Source organism: Triticum urartu, chromosome 6A (genome assembly GCF_056163025.1).
Source record: "Triticum urartu cultivar PI428250 chromosome 6A, HENAU_Tu73, whole genome shotgun sequence".
In the NCBI taxonomy this organism is placed as follows: Eukaryota; Viridiplantae; Streptophyta; class Magnoliopsida; order Poales; family Poaceae; genus Triticum; species Triticum urartu.
The window spans coordinates 482,102,746-482,118,549 of NC_141878.1; the positions used below are offsets into that span (position 1 = coordinate 482,102,746).

Here is a 15,804-nt window from a genome sequence, read left to right on the forward strand (position 1 = left end):
AATCACAAACAGTTCATCCGAGTGAACCGTATGATGTCTATCGCACACACCTTCATCTGGCTGCCCATTTCTTTTATGTTGCCTAATCACAAACAGTTCATCCGAGTGAACCGTATGCTCTATATCGCACACGCCTTCATCAGGTTGCCCGTTTCTTTTGTTCTGCCTCATCGCAAACAGTTCATTGGACTGAGTTGTATGCCCTGGATCGCACACGCAACTAAAATCTGAATCGTGTTTGATGCATCCTCCATCGCAAACGTTTTGCACCCTTTTGACGGTTTTCATACACCCCCGTTTGCGATTATTGCATTGCACACAGTTTCTCGAAGGGTCTCTTATCGTAGTGTCGCGTTAGTAGCATCCTGCAGTAGTGGAATCCTACTCTCCTATATATATATTCCTAAGACTCAAAATAGTTTTATTCTAGACTCAACAACGTCAGCGGTTCGATCAAGCAGGGGCTCCTAAGTTGGGATGGCTCTAATACCAACTTGTAACGCCTAATATGCGACTATACTCCACACGTGTCGGGGCACGACTTGGGGTATAAGCGCATATTGGTATGGTCGCAAGAGTGGTTGTATCTTTGCTCATCTCATGTACTGAATAGATAGAATACAAGCTTTGGCTTACAGTCGCCAGAAAGTCTCACAATATCATCAAGCTATACAATCATTCAAGAAGATCACAAAGTTCGACTACGGACGGAATCAAACGAATAAAAGACAACCACCCAAGCTAAGTCCTGACCAACCCTACTGGGCACTACTACTGATCATCTGGAAAGGAAACGTAGTAATGGCCAAGGTCTTCGTCGAACTCCCACTTGAGCTCGGTGGCATCACCTGCATTAGTCTCGTCGGTACCTGCAACTGTGTTTGTAGTATCTGTGAGCCACGAGGACTCAGCAATATCAAAACCCGCGGTATCAAGACTATTTAAGCTCAAAGGTAAGATGTGGTTATATGGTGGAGTTGCAGCAAGCACTAAGCAAATATGGTGGCTAACATACGAGTACAAGAGTAAGATGAGAATCTATGCAACGGACGTAAGCTAGAAGTGATCAAGAAGTGATCCTGAACTACTTACGTTCAAACATAACCCCATTGTGTTCACTTCCCGAACCTCGTCGGAAAGAGACCATCACGGTTACATGATGACCCACAAGTATAGGGGATCTATCGTAGTCCTTTCGATAAGTAAGAGTGTCGAACCCAACGAGGAGTAGAAGGAAATGATAAGCGGTTTCCAGCAAGGTATTCTCTGCAAGTACTGAAATAAGTGGTAACAGATAGTTTTGTGATAGGATAATTTGTAACGAGCAACAAGTAAAAAAGTAAATAAAGTGCAGCAAGGTGGCCCAATCCTTTTTGTAGCAAAGGACAAGCATGAACAAACTCTTATATAGAGAAAAGCGCTCCCATGGACACATGGGAATATCATCAAGCTAGTTTTCATCACGTTCATATGATTCGCGTTCGGTACTTTGATAATTTGGTATGTGGGTGGACCAGTGCTTGGGTGCTACCCTTACTTGGACAAGCATCCCACTTATGATTAACCTCTATTGCAAGCATCCGCAACTACAACAAAAGTATTAAGGTAAACCTAACCATAGCATGAAACATATGGATCCAAATCAGCCCCTTATGAAGCAACGCATAAACTAGGGTTTAAGCTTCTGTCACTCTAGCAACCCATCATCTACTTGTTACTTCCCAATGCCTTCCTCTAGGCCCAAATAATGGTGAAGTGTTATGTAGTCCACGTTCACATAACACCACTAGAGGAGAGACAACATACATCTCATCAAAATATCAAACGAATACCAAATTCACATGACTACTAATAGCAAGACTTCTCCCATGTCCTCAGGAACAAACGTAACTACTCACAAAGCATAATCATGTCATAATCAGAGGGGTATTAATATGCATATAGGATCTGAACATATGATCTTCCACCAAATAAACCAACTAGCATCAACTACAAGGAGTAATTAACACTACTAGCAACCTACTAGTACCAATCCCGGACTTGGAGACAAGAATGGGATACAAGAGATGAACTAGGGTTTTGAGAGGAGATGGTGCTGGTGAAGATGTTGGTGGAGATTGCCCTCTCCCGATGAGAGGAGCGTTGGTGATGACGATGGCAATGATTTCCCCCTCCCGAAGGGAAGTTTCCCCGGCAGAACAGCTCTGCCGGAGCCCTAGATTGGATCCGCCAAGGTTCCGCCTCGTGGCGGCGGAGTTTCGTCCGAGGAGATGGCTTATGATTTTTTCCTCATAGAAAGACTCCATATAGCAGAAGATGGCCACCGGAGGGCCACTAGGGGTCCCACGAGGTAGGGGCGCGCCCAGGGGGTAGGGCGCGCCCCCCACCCTCGTGGGCAGGGTGTGGCCCCCTGGTGAACTTCTTGCACTCAGTATTTTTCATATATTCTGAAAACGTCTTCCGTGAAGTTTCAGGACTTTTGGAGCTGTGCAGAATAGGTCTCTAATATTTGCTCCTTTTCCAGCCCAGAATCCCAGCTTCCGGCATTCTCCCTCTTTATGTAAACCTTGTAAAATAAGAGAGAATGGGCATAAGTATTGTGACATAATGTGTAATAACAACCCATAATGCAATAAATATCGATATAAAAGCATGATGCAAAATGGACGTATCAACTCCCCCAAGCTTAGACCTCGCTTGCCCTCAAGCGAAAGCCGAAATCGAAAAATATGTCCACATGTTTAGAGATAGAGGTGTCGATAAAAGTAAAATACGGACATGAGGGCATCATGATCATTCTTAGAATAACAACTTACATAATTCTTGTCATATGATTTCTTATGCTAGAGTAATAATTCAATCACAATTTCAAGTATGAATCGTAAACTTCATTGAAAACTAACAGACTATAATCTCAGTCATTGGAGCAATTGCAATTTATCATAACATAGGAAAGAGTCAATATATAAGAGCTTTTCAGCAAGTCCACATACTCAACTATCATATAGTCTTTCACAATTGCTGACACTCACGCAATACTTATGGGTATGGAGTTTTAATCGGACACAGAGAAAGATAGGGGCTTATAGTTTTGCCTCCCAATGTTTTACCTCAAGGGTAATGTCAACAATAATAGTTCATGAAAACTCACATCCAATTAGCCATATATACCAGGATCTTTCCAACATACTGTGCTTGCCAAAGGATAAAATGTAAAAAGGAAGGGTGAAGATCACCATGACTCTTTGCAAGGTAGGAGATAAAAGTAAAAGATAGGCCCTTCGCAGAGGGAAGCACAGGTTGTCATGCGCTTTTATGGTTGGATGCACAAAATCTTAATGCGAAAGAACATCACTTTATATTGCCACTTGTGATATGGACCTTTATTATGCAGTTTGTCGCTTTTATTTCTTCCATATCACACGATCGTATAAAGCTTATTTTCTCCCACACTAATAAGTCATACATATTTAGAGAGCAATTTTTATTGCTTGCACCGATGACAACTTACTCAATCCATAGGTAGGTATGGTGGACTCTCATGGCAAAACTGGTTTAAGGGTATTTGGAAGCACAAGTAGTATCTCTACTTGGTGCGATGAATTCGGCTAGCGTGAGGGGGAAAGGCAAGCTCAACCATGTTGGATGATCCATGACAATATAATTTATCTCAGATGTAAGAAAACATAACCCATTACGTTGTCTTCCTTGTCTGGCGTCAACTCTTTAGCATGTAATATTTTAATGAGTGCTCACAATCATAAAAGATGTCCAAGATAGTATATTTGTATGTGAAGACCTCTCTTTCTTTATTACTTCCTATTAATTGCAACGATGACCAAACTATGTTTGTCAACTCTCAACAACTTTTATTCATCATACTTTTTCTATGTGAGCTCATTACTCTTCATAAGATCCATATGATCTCTTTGTTTCCTTTTTATTTCTTCTCTTTTCTTTTATTCACTCAAGATCATGGCAAAATAATCAAGCCCTTGACTCAACACTAAACTTTATTATATATAGCTCACGGACTCGATTACATAGAGGGACCATAAAGCAAAACTCAAAAATAGATCAAGTCATAAACTTTATTCTACTAGATCAAGATATTACCAAAAGGATCGAACTAAGAAAAACGGTAAAGATAAAAGTGATGGTGATACGATACCGGGGCACTCCCCCAAGCTTGGCAGTTGCCAAGGGGAGTGCCCATATCCGATGCTCAGTTCTTCTTTGTTGGTGGAGAAGATGGAGATGATGATGGATAGTCACGCATCGAGCGTAAGAGGTCCTCCAGCTTGCAGATAATGCCCTTGAGTGCAACAATATGCTCCTTCAACAAAATATTTTCACGTGTGAGATACTTGTTCTGTATACGAGCTAACTCAATCACCTTGAAAGCTTTGATCTCAGTTGGGGTAAGAAGATTGTGATCAAGTTGAAGGATGTCTTCTACTGCCGGAGCGTGATCCTCCGTGGCCTTCTTGATCCCTTCATCCTTGTTGATCTCCATGGGTTCTTCCCTCTTCAGCTCTATCTTCATTAGCCAAGCATCGTTGTCACCATTGTTGGAGGAGGGGGACGACATGATGCCTGGCCTTGACGACCCTGACAGGAAACAGCTCGAAACAAGAACAGAGGATATTTGCGTGATACATGAGTCAAAACCTTCGGGAGATTATATAATGAATTTTTACCAACCAAATTACGTGTCGTGTAAGAAAACGGAGTCCAGAAAGCGCACGAGGTGCCCACGAGGTAGGGGCGCGCCCAGTAGGGTAGGGCGCGCCCTCCACCCTCGTGGAGGCCTCGTGTCCTTCCCGGACTATTTCTTATTTTTCTATTTTTCTAAATATTCCAAAATGGAGAAATATTGCCTTAAAAATTGTTTTGGAGTCGGTTTACTTACTGTACCACATACCTATTCCTTTTCGAGTCTGAAACGTTCCAGAAAGTGTCCCTTATGTATTCCTCCGGGGTTACAGTTTCAATAACATTGGTTTCAACATTTATGGGATTACCTGAGATATAATGTTTGATTCTTTGACCGTTCGGCACCTTCGGATTTGTGCCTTCGAATTTGTTGATTTTTATGGCACCGGAACGATAGACCTCCTCGATAACGTAAGGACCTTCCCATTTAGAGAGAAGTTTTCTTGCAAAAAAATCTTATGTGTAGTTCTATCCAGCATGGTGTCCTCCATAAGCTTCGGAGTGACACTTGCGTAGGATTTGTTCCTGTTCATGCTTAGGTACACAAAGTCTAATAACACCATCTACTCCTTCTTTATAAAGATGTGGGTCATCCCAAAAGTAATATCTCAAATCATACAAGAACTTTTTCTTTTGTTGGTATGTGAAACTAGGTGGTATGAATTTGGCAACAATGTAATTAGCATAATCAGCATACCATGGAGCAGTATGAGAAGCATTTATGACATTTAATTGCTCATCAGGAAAGCTATCATCAATAGGTAGTGGGTCATCAAGCACATTTTCTAACCTAGACAAGTTGTATGCGACAGGGTTCTCAGCTCCCTTTCTATCAACAATATGTAAATCAAATTCTTGTAGCAAGAGAACCCATCTAATAAGTCTAGGTTTAGCATCTTTCTTTTCCATAAGATATTTAATAGCAGCATGATCAATGTCAATAGTTACTTTATAATCAACAATATAAGGTCTGAACTTATCACAAGCAAATACAACTGTTAAGAATTCTTTTTCAGTAGTAGAATAATTTCTTTGAGCATTGTCTAGGGTTATACTAGCATATTGAATAATGTTTAATTTCTTATCAACTCTTTGCCCCAGAACAACACCTACAACATAATCACTAGCATCACACATAATTTCAAAGGGTAAATTCCAATCAGGTGGCTGAAAAATAGGTGCAGAGATCAATGCTTTCTTAAGTATTTCAAATGCTTCTACACAATCATCATCAAAGACAAATGGTATATCTTTTTGTAATAATTTAGTCAGAGGCCGAGAAATTTTTGAGAAGTCCTTAATGAACCTCCTATAAAATCTGGTGTGACCAAGGAAACTTCTTATACCTTTGATGTCCTTGGGGCATGGCATCTTTTCAATAGCATCAACCTTGGCTTTATCAACTTCAATACCTCTTTCAGAAACTTTATGCCCCAAGACAATACCTTCATTAACCATAAAGTGGCACTTTTCCCAATTCAAGACAAGATTAGTTTCTTCACATCTCTGCAAAACTCGATCAAGGTTGCTCAAGCAATTATCAAAATAAGATCCATAGACGGAGAAATCGTCCCTGAAAACCTCACAAATCTTTTCATAAAAGTCAGAGAATATAGCCATCATGCATCTTTGAAAGGTAGCAGGTGCATTACATAAACCAAAAGGCATACGTCTATAAGCAAAAGTACCAAAAGGGCAAGTAAAAGTAGTCCTTGATTGATCCTTGGCTGACACAGTTATTTGAGAGAAACCAGAATGACCATCTAGAAAGCAAAAAATGTGTATGTTTGGATAATCTTTCTAGAATTTGATCGATAAAAGGTAAGGGGTAATGATCCTTTTTAGTGGCCTTATTTAATTTTCGGAAATCAATTACCATCCTATAACCTGTAATAATTCTTTGAGGAATCAATTCATCTTTATCATTAGGAATGACAGTAATACCTCCCTTCTTAGGGACACAATGGACAGGACTTACCCACTGACTATCAGCAATGGGATAGATTATACCTGCCTCAAGGAGCTTTAGTATTTCCTTTCTTACCACTTCTTTCATTTTAGGATTCAGTCGCCGTTGATGATCACGAACTGGTTTAGCATCTTCTTCCAAATTTATTTTATATTGTCATAGAGTGGGACTAATGCCCTTAAGATCATCAAGAGTATACCCAATAGCAGCACGGTGCTTCTTCAGAGTTTTCAATAATCTCTCTTCCTCATGCTCTGAAAGGTTAGCACTAATAATAACAGGATATATCTTTTTCTCATCAAGATAAGCATATTTAAGAGTACCAGGCAACGGTTTAAGCTCAAACACGGGATCACCCTTGGGTGGAGGAGGATCCCCTAGGATTTCAACAGGCAAATTGTGTTTCAGAATAGGTTCCTGTTTAAAGAATACTTCATCTATTTCCCTTCTTTCATTCATAAACATATCATTTTCATGGTCTAGCAAATATTGTTCTAAAGGATCACTAGGAGGTACGGCAATAGAAGCAAGACCAATAATTTCATCCTTACTAGGTAATTCTTCTTCACGGTGTTGTCTACTAAATTTAGAGAAATTAAATTCATGACCACTGTTCAAGATATCTTCCGATATTCCGATAAATCGGCCGATTTATCGCTTACCGTGGTCTGGCCGATAAGATAAATCGGGCGATAAATCAGCCGATATGGCGATAAATTGGCCGATATGCCGATAAAATGGCCGATTTACCCCTTATCATAGGTCGACCGATATATTCCCGATAAGCGATATCCCCAACATTGTTCATGACACATATCATCTAAACCGATAGTAACAACATCCTTTTTGCAATCTATCTTAGCATTAACAGTGTTTAAGAAGGGTCTACCAAATATAATGGGACAAAAGCTATCTTGTGGGGAACCAAGAACAAGAAAATCAGGAGGATATTTAGTTTTCCCACACAAGACTTCAACATCTCTAACAATTCCCATTGGTGAAATAGTATCTCTATTGGCAAGTTTAATTGTGACATCAATATCTTATATCTCAGCAGGTGCAATATCATGCATAATTTCTTTGTATAAGTCATAAGGTATTGCACTAGCACTAGCACCCATATCACATAAGCCATGATAACAATGATCTCCTATTTTAACAGAAATAACAGGCATGCCTACCACAGGTCTGTTTTTATCTTTTGCACAAGGTTTAGCAATTCTAGCAGTCTCCTCGAGGAAATGAATAACATGCCCATCAATATTATCAGACAAGAGATCTTTAACAATAGCAATATCAAGTTCAACTTTAATTTGCTCAGGAGGTGTATAAGTTTTAATATTGCTTTTAGGAACCACAGTTGAAGCTTTAGCATGATCCTTTATCCTAACAGGGAAAGGTGGTTTCTCAACATAAGAAGTAGGAACAATAGGATCATTATAAGTGACAGTCTTTTCTTCAACTTTAATTGGTGCAGCTACTTTTACTTTTATGGGAGGATGATATTTAAACCACTTTTCCCTAGGAAGATCAACATGAGTAGCAAAAGATTCACAGAAAGAAGCTACTATTTCAGAGTCAAGTCCATATTTAGTGCTAAATTTACGGAAAACGTCGGTATCCATAAAAGATTTAACACAACCAAACTTAGGTGTCATACCTGACTCCTTACCTTTGCCGAGGTCCCAATCTTCAGAGTTGCGTTTAATTCTTCCAATAAATCCCATTTGAATTCAATAGTCTTCGTCATAAAAGAGCCAACACAAGAAGTATCGAGCATGGTGCGATTGTTATCAGAAAGCCGAGCATATAAATTTTGAATAATCATTTCTCTTGAGAGCTCATGATTGGGGCATGAATATAACATTGATTTAAGCCTCCCCCAAGCTTGAGCGATGCTTTCTCCTTCACGGGGCCAAAAATTATATATATAATTGCGATCACGATGAACAAGATGCATAGGATAAAACTTCTGATGAAATTCCAATTTCAATCGTTTGTAGTTCCATGACCCGTATCATCACATAGCCTATACCATGTCAATGCATCTTCCGTCAAAGATAAATGGAAGACCTTCTTTTTAATAACATCTCCGGGTACACCTGCAAGCTTAAATAATCTACAAACTTCATCCACATATATTAGGTGCTCATCAGGATGCGTTGTTCCGTCTCCTGCAAAAGGATTAGCTAGCAGTTTTTCTATCATACCCGAAGGAATTTCAAAGCAGACATTTTCATTTTCAGTAGGTTCAGTAGGTTGAGGAACAACTCTTTGCTCTACTGGTCGGGGTGAAGATACCCCGAACAAACCCCCCAGAGGATTACTTTCCATAGTAACAAGTGACAGTAAATTTCAGCACACTATATAAATTTTCCTTACCAAATTCCACCTACCAAAGGCGCTTCACTCCCCGGCAATGGCGCTAGAAAAGAGTCTTGATGACCCACAAGTATAAGGGATCTATCGTAGTCCTTTCGATAAGTAAGAGTGTCGAACCCAATGAGGAGCAAAAGGAAATGATAAGCGGTTTCCAGCAAGGTATTCTCTGCAAGTACTAAAATAAGTGGTAACAGATAGTTTTGTGATAGGATAATTTGTAATGAGCAACAAGTAACAAAAGTAAATAAAGTGCAGCAAGGTGGCCCAATCCTTTTTGTAGCAAAGGGCAAGCCTAAACAAACTCTTATATAGAGAAAAGCGCCCCCGAGGACACATGGGAATATCGTCAAGCTAGTTTTCATCACGTTCATATGATTCGCGTTCGGTACTTTGATAATTTGGTATGTGGGTGGACCAGTGCTTGGGTGCTTCCCTTACTTGGACAAGCATCCCACTTATGATTAACCTCTATTGCAAGCATCCGCAACTACAACAAAAGTATTAAGGTAAACCTAACCATAGCATGAAACATATGGATCCAAATCAGCCCCTTACGAAGCAACGCATAAACTAGGGTTTAAGCTTCTGTCACTCTAGCAACCCATCATCTACTTGTTACTTCCCAATGCCTTCCTCTAGGCCCAAATAATGGTGAGGTGTTATGTAGTCGACGTTCGCATAACACCACTAGAGGAGAGACAACATACATCTCATCAAAATATCGAACGAATACCAAATTCACATGACTACTAATAGCAAGACTTCTCCCATGTCCTCAGGAACAAACGTAACTACTCACAAAGCATAATCATGTTCATAATCAGAGGGGTATTAATATGCATATAGGATCTGAACATATGATCTTCCACCAAATAAACCAACTAGCATCAACTACAAGGAGTAATTAACACTACTAGCAACCTACTAGTACCAATCCCGGACTTGGAGACAAGAATTGGATACAAGAGATGAACTAGGGTTTTGAGAGGAGATGGTGCTGGTGAAGATGTTGATGGAGATTGCCCTCTCCCGATGAGAGGAGCGTTGGTGATGACGATGGCAATGATTTCCCCCTCCCGAAGGGAAGTTTCCCCGGCAGAACAGCTCTGCCGGAGCCCTAGATTGGATCCGCCAAGGTTTCTCCTTGTGGCGGCGGAGTTTCGTCCGAGGAGATGGCTTATGATTTTTTCCTCATAGAAAGACTCCATATAGCAGAAGATGGCCACCGGAGGGCCACTAGGGGTCCCATGAGGTAGGGGCGCGCCCAGGGGGTAGGGCGCGCCCCCCACCCTCGTGGGCAGGGTGTGGCCCCCTGGTGAACTTCTTGCACTCGGTATTTTTTATATATTCTGAAAACGTCTTCCGTGAAGTTTCAGGAATTTTGGAGCTATGCGGAATAGGTCTCTAATATTTGCTCCTTTTCCAGCCCAGAATCCCAGCTGCCGGCATTCTCCCTCTTTATGTAAACCTTGTAAAATAAGAGGAATAGGCATAAGTATTGTGACATAATGTGTAATAACAGCCCATAATGCAATAAATATCGATATAAAAGCATGATGCAAAATGGAGTATCATTACACACGCGGTTGGCGCATTTTAATTAAGTCAAGTGTCAAGTTCTCTACAACCGGATATTAACAAATTCCCATCTGCCACATAACCGCGGGCATGGCTCTCGAAAGTTTAAACCCTGCAGGGGTGTCCGAACTTAGCCCATGACAAGCTCACGATCCGCGAAGACAATCCTCCATCGCGGGACCCTCCGATCAGACTCGAAATCCCGGTGCACAAGACATTTCGACAATGGTAAAACTAGTCCAGCAAGACCTCCCGACGTGCCGACACCCTGATAATAGCCGTGCATATCTCGTCTTAGGCCACGTCCGGATGGGTCAGCCTACAGGTATATACCAAATACCTCGGGTTTCCCCGAGGCGGCGGCGCACGGCGGCGGCGGGTGAGGCAGGCGGCGGTGTGGGAGGCGTGGACGCGCGGCGCTGGCGGCGGAGGCGCTCAGGCCCGGGCGGGCCGTCCTCGGGCTCGCGGGCCCGCGCGGTGATGGGAGGCGGCGGCGACATGTGGCGGGCGCAGAGTGTCTGCGGTTTAGATGGGCTAGTGGGCTGTTGTGGAGGGGTATTGGGCTGCAAAGAGAGAGGGGTTTTGGTGGTTACACGGTTAACCGTTGGGGTATCAAACAACCTCCAACTGGAACGAAATTTGACAGGCGGCCTACCGGTGATATATCAAGGCCACTCAACAAATCTCGGCCCATTCTGAGAACGTTTTTCTCCCGCTCACCAAACGAGATCTGAGAGGTGCAACAGGTGCACGTGTGAGTGTCGGATTCTGAAACGGACAATGGGAAAAATGACCGGATGCAAGAGACGAACACGAATGCAAATGAGATGCACATGATGACATGAGATGAAATGCATGATATGAACAAAATGCAAAACGAGGACAAAACCCAACCATGAAGGATATAACATATAACATTGCGGAAATGGCAAGAGTTGGAGTTACAATTATGGAATGTTACATCCGGGACGTTACACAGTATGATCTTGCTGAAGAACGGTAGGCTCCATTGATCGAACATGGGAGATCAGCACTTCTGTATCCCCATGGTCAACTTCCTTAGTTAGTAATTTCCACTGATGGAGAAGCAATAACAATTTAAACAAACAGTCAACAGGTTTATTAGGGAAGACATGATCAACAGTAAACGTGTTTCTAGTGGTCCAAAAGACCCAACACATAGCATGAACCCAACCCAGAACAATCGACGCTTCTGGCACAGAAGTTGAGAAGAGAGAGCATGGAGATCCCCAAAAGAGGACGGGGACCAGATAATATCTACCACGACCGGATGTGTTTCCATATAAGTTTGGCCAGATGACAGTTATAAAGAATGTGATTGATATCTTCCCTAGCATCACAAAGGGCACATCAGAACTAGGCCGTTACTTTTACAAATCTGATCAGCCACGGGCAGCCTTCCACGGATCGCTTGCCACATAAATATATATTTTTTATCTTGAGAGGGATCTTGGCACGCCAAATATCTTTGAATTTACTAGTGGGGGAGCCCATAGTCAACCTGGAATACAAAGATATAACTGAAAACCTCCCGGAAGAGGAATGGGGCCAATGACCGTGTCCTCGGTCTTCGAGAGCAAAGGGAAGAGCTCGGCAAGATGCTGCCAGTCCACCAACTCTTCAGGAGAAAGCACACGACGAAGACCCATATCCCTGTTATTATGAGAGAGGTCTGAGATGGAAATCTCAGAAGACGAACAATAAGAGAACAATACCAGAAAAGGAGAACATAAAGGAGAATCACCACACCACCAGTCAAGCCAAAAACACATGTTCTCCCCATTACCCACCACAAACCTGACATGAGCTCGAAAATCATCTCTAACTTCAAGAAGATACAATTCGGGAAGTATTTTGCTTTACAAATGTCCAACCATAAGGTCCCAGAAGAAGTATGAAATATTCTCCACCACCATTTGATATTTATAAACTAAGTATTAATGATGCCCAACACCCCTAGGATTTTAGGCTTGCACATAAATTTCCATTTGACCACTCAAAGCAATGGGTTGCTCCTTTGATGTTGCTTTTTGTCTCCTTCACTCATGTTTGAGTGCAAAGGGTGACACATCTTCAATTTGCGCTTAATCTTTCCGTTTTTGGACGCTTGTCTTGTGTGTTGTCTTATAAGTTTAAGCCGATTCTGAGCATTCATGTATCATGTAATCCCTGACTGGTTGATGACTTCATTAATCTAAACCCGGGTTCGTATTGAGTCTTTTACTCTAAAAAATGGTCATGGGACTGTTTTTTGGACGTGTCTAGTGGGCGGCCGACTGCCCACTAGTGCAACCGAGCGGCCGGCTGAAAAAGGAAACCCCCTGTCCCCACGAAACAGAAAAGGAAGGGGCTCATCAAAATAGACTGATTGAGCCCCCACGTAGCCAGCTGTCCCCAGCTCGCACCCACGCCCCCGCTCGCCCCCACGCCTCAGCCCCTCCCACGCTGCCTTTTTCTTCTTCTCCACGCCAGAAGCAGATCCAACAGAAATCGCCCCCAACCCTTCTTCCTCCTCCTACACAGCCGCCATGGGAGCCCCAAAGTAGAAGGAGCTGCTTCAAGATCTAAAGGGCAGGGTGGTCAGAGCCATACCAGGCAGTAAGATCAAGCAGGTAAGCCCCCTCTGCACCTCTTCACTTCCCCCTTTCTTCTACTACATAGGCATATGTAAACCCCCTTCTCCATGGATCCATGGAGAATCTGCTTCAAAAAAGAGGTGAATCTGGCACATCACACCAGCCTACTTGATGTTACTGTTGGATGTGTTAAACATGGCAAAAACTACTTGATGCATGCCAGACAAGTTTCTACCACCTGGATGTGTTAAACAAGCCAACTAAAAACAAGTTCTCTGGCCAATTAAAACATGATTAAAGCCAACTCAACAAAGCATTGTAGCCAAAAACTAAACATGCATTCTACCAACTTGTAGTATATTGTTTGCAAAATGAACAAAAAATTGACTGCCCAATAGATATGTGCAACGAAAAATTCATAAATGTGCAACTGAACATGCATCCTAGCCATCTGAACCTATATTCTGGCAACTCGGCATGCATGCTAGCCAAAACTAAAACATGCATTGTACCCCACGTGTTATCTGGCCAACTAAAAAACATGTATCCTGGCCAACTAAACATGTATCCTGGCCAAGTAAACATGTATATTTCGCAATACATGTTTGTGAGTGAACACTTTGGGAAAACTGTAGTATATGTGCAAATAAAAAACATATTTTCTGGCCAACTAAACATGCATGTTGGCAAAAAACTGAGAAAATGTATCCTGGCCAACTAAGACATCTATTCTAGCCAACTGAATGCATTAATTGTCCAACTGAACATGCATGTTGGCCAAAAACTGAAATAAATGCAACCTGGCCAGCTGAGACATCTATTCTAGCCAACTAAAAACATTGAATGTCCAACTGGATATGTATGCTGGCCAAGTGCAAAGATGCATCCTGGCAATTGAGACGTCTATTCTAGCGAAAACTAGAAATCTGTAGTGCAACAGGAAAAGCAAAAGAACTTTTGTCCATGGCTAATGAAGCCACAAACCATATTAACATATTCACACATATAATCTTGTCCCACGCATATATTATGGTCCCACACCTATTGCAAACCATATTAATATGTTCAAATATACCAGAACTAGAAACATAAATGACGATGAGAAACATATAACTATAATCTATCCTCCAATTCTTCTTTCTTCTTTCACCTGGATTTACCTTCTCAAATGTAGCATCCAATTATGTGCAGAAAAATCTGAAAAGAGTTCCTTGCGAAACGGAAACCTACAGATCATTACAACAAAACAAAAAAGGGGGAAAGTCAGAAAAAACTCTGTAGCAAAAAGAAGTCATGCTTTTGCCAGTTATTTACTGCAAACTGTGCAACTAACATAACAAATCTGTGTAAACAAAAAATTTCATAACTATTATAATAAAATATTATGCTATGGTCATGTTGTTTTTGGAACTAAGATTATCACAAAATGGTGTGCAACTGCCTATTTACTAAGTTTTTAGGTTGTTTGAAACACTCTTTTTCTGTGGTTACCAACTGATGACATCAATTTCTTCTTTTTATATATGTGCAGGGAGTGTGTGGTAGCATCCAAGAACAAGGAAAAAAATGCTTGATCTCAATGAGTTGCCTCTAGATCTCAATGAGCTTCCTCGTGATATGGATCAGCAGCAACCCAGCATACAACAAGGAAATTGGACAGAAAATGGTCGATCTGTTTACTACACGCAGGCAAGTCGTGATGGTAACCCTATGGGCCATGACAATGTGGCAGGCCAGTCATCAGCCCGTGGTGCCCGTGTAGTGGTGTCTTTGCAGTCAGAGAGTCATACTCTTGATGACACAGGAACCGAGGCAAATGTTCCTGGTCCAACCAGGACTGAGCTAGAAGCTGGGGCTGTTGACAGAGCTGTGCAAGTAGAAGAAGGAGAGGATGAGGCTGGTTCTCAACCTATGGAACCCTATGTTGGCATGAGGTTTGACAGCCTTCAAATTGCTAAGGATCACTACAACAGCTACGCACTACGGATGGGTTTCTCTATCAAGATGAACACCTCTAGACGGACAGCCCGCACCAATGAATTGATAAAACAATAGTTTTGCTGCAACAAGTTCAAGAAGACCAAAGCTGATGATGGAGGAGCTGAGGCTCCTCCTGTCCTGGACCCTATTCCAGATCCAAAATCTGTTAACAGTGATGAGGAGATGGAAGAAGAACCTCCAATATTTGCTGAAGAGGAGGCTGGTACTAGTAAGAAGAAGAAGAAGAAGAAGAAGCGCAAACGCGAGACAATAAAGCAGACTGAATGCAAGGCAAAAATTTTGGTGAAGCTGATAGATGGGCGATGGGAGGTGACGCACTTTGTTCGTGAGCACAATCATACGCTTGTGAACAAACCGTCATTGTCCAAATACTTAAGATCCCACCAAGGCATCTCACCTGATGAAAAGGAGTTTCTGCGCATCTTGTATAACTGCAACTTGACTACAGGTGTGGTGTTTTTCTATATCCCTTGAAGAATTAATTTTCCCTCTAGGCAGTCCAGTGTGCAACTGTTATGGTACTACTGTGCAACTGAAATGGCTTAACTATGCAACTGGTGT

General features: G+C 41.9%; 1 pseudogene; it reads left to right on the top strand.

The window, feature by feature from the left end:
• The first annotated feature begins 14,776 nt into the window (after positions 1 to 14,776).
• LOC147965796 (uncharacterized) lies at positions 14,777 to 15,717 on the top strand (annotated as a pseudogene).
• Positions 15,718 to 15,804: the final 87 nt, after the last annotated feature.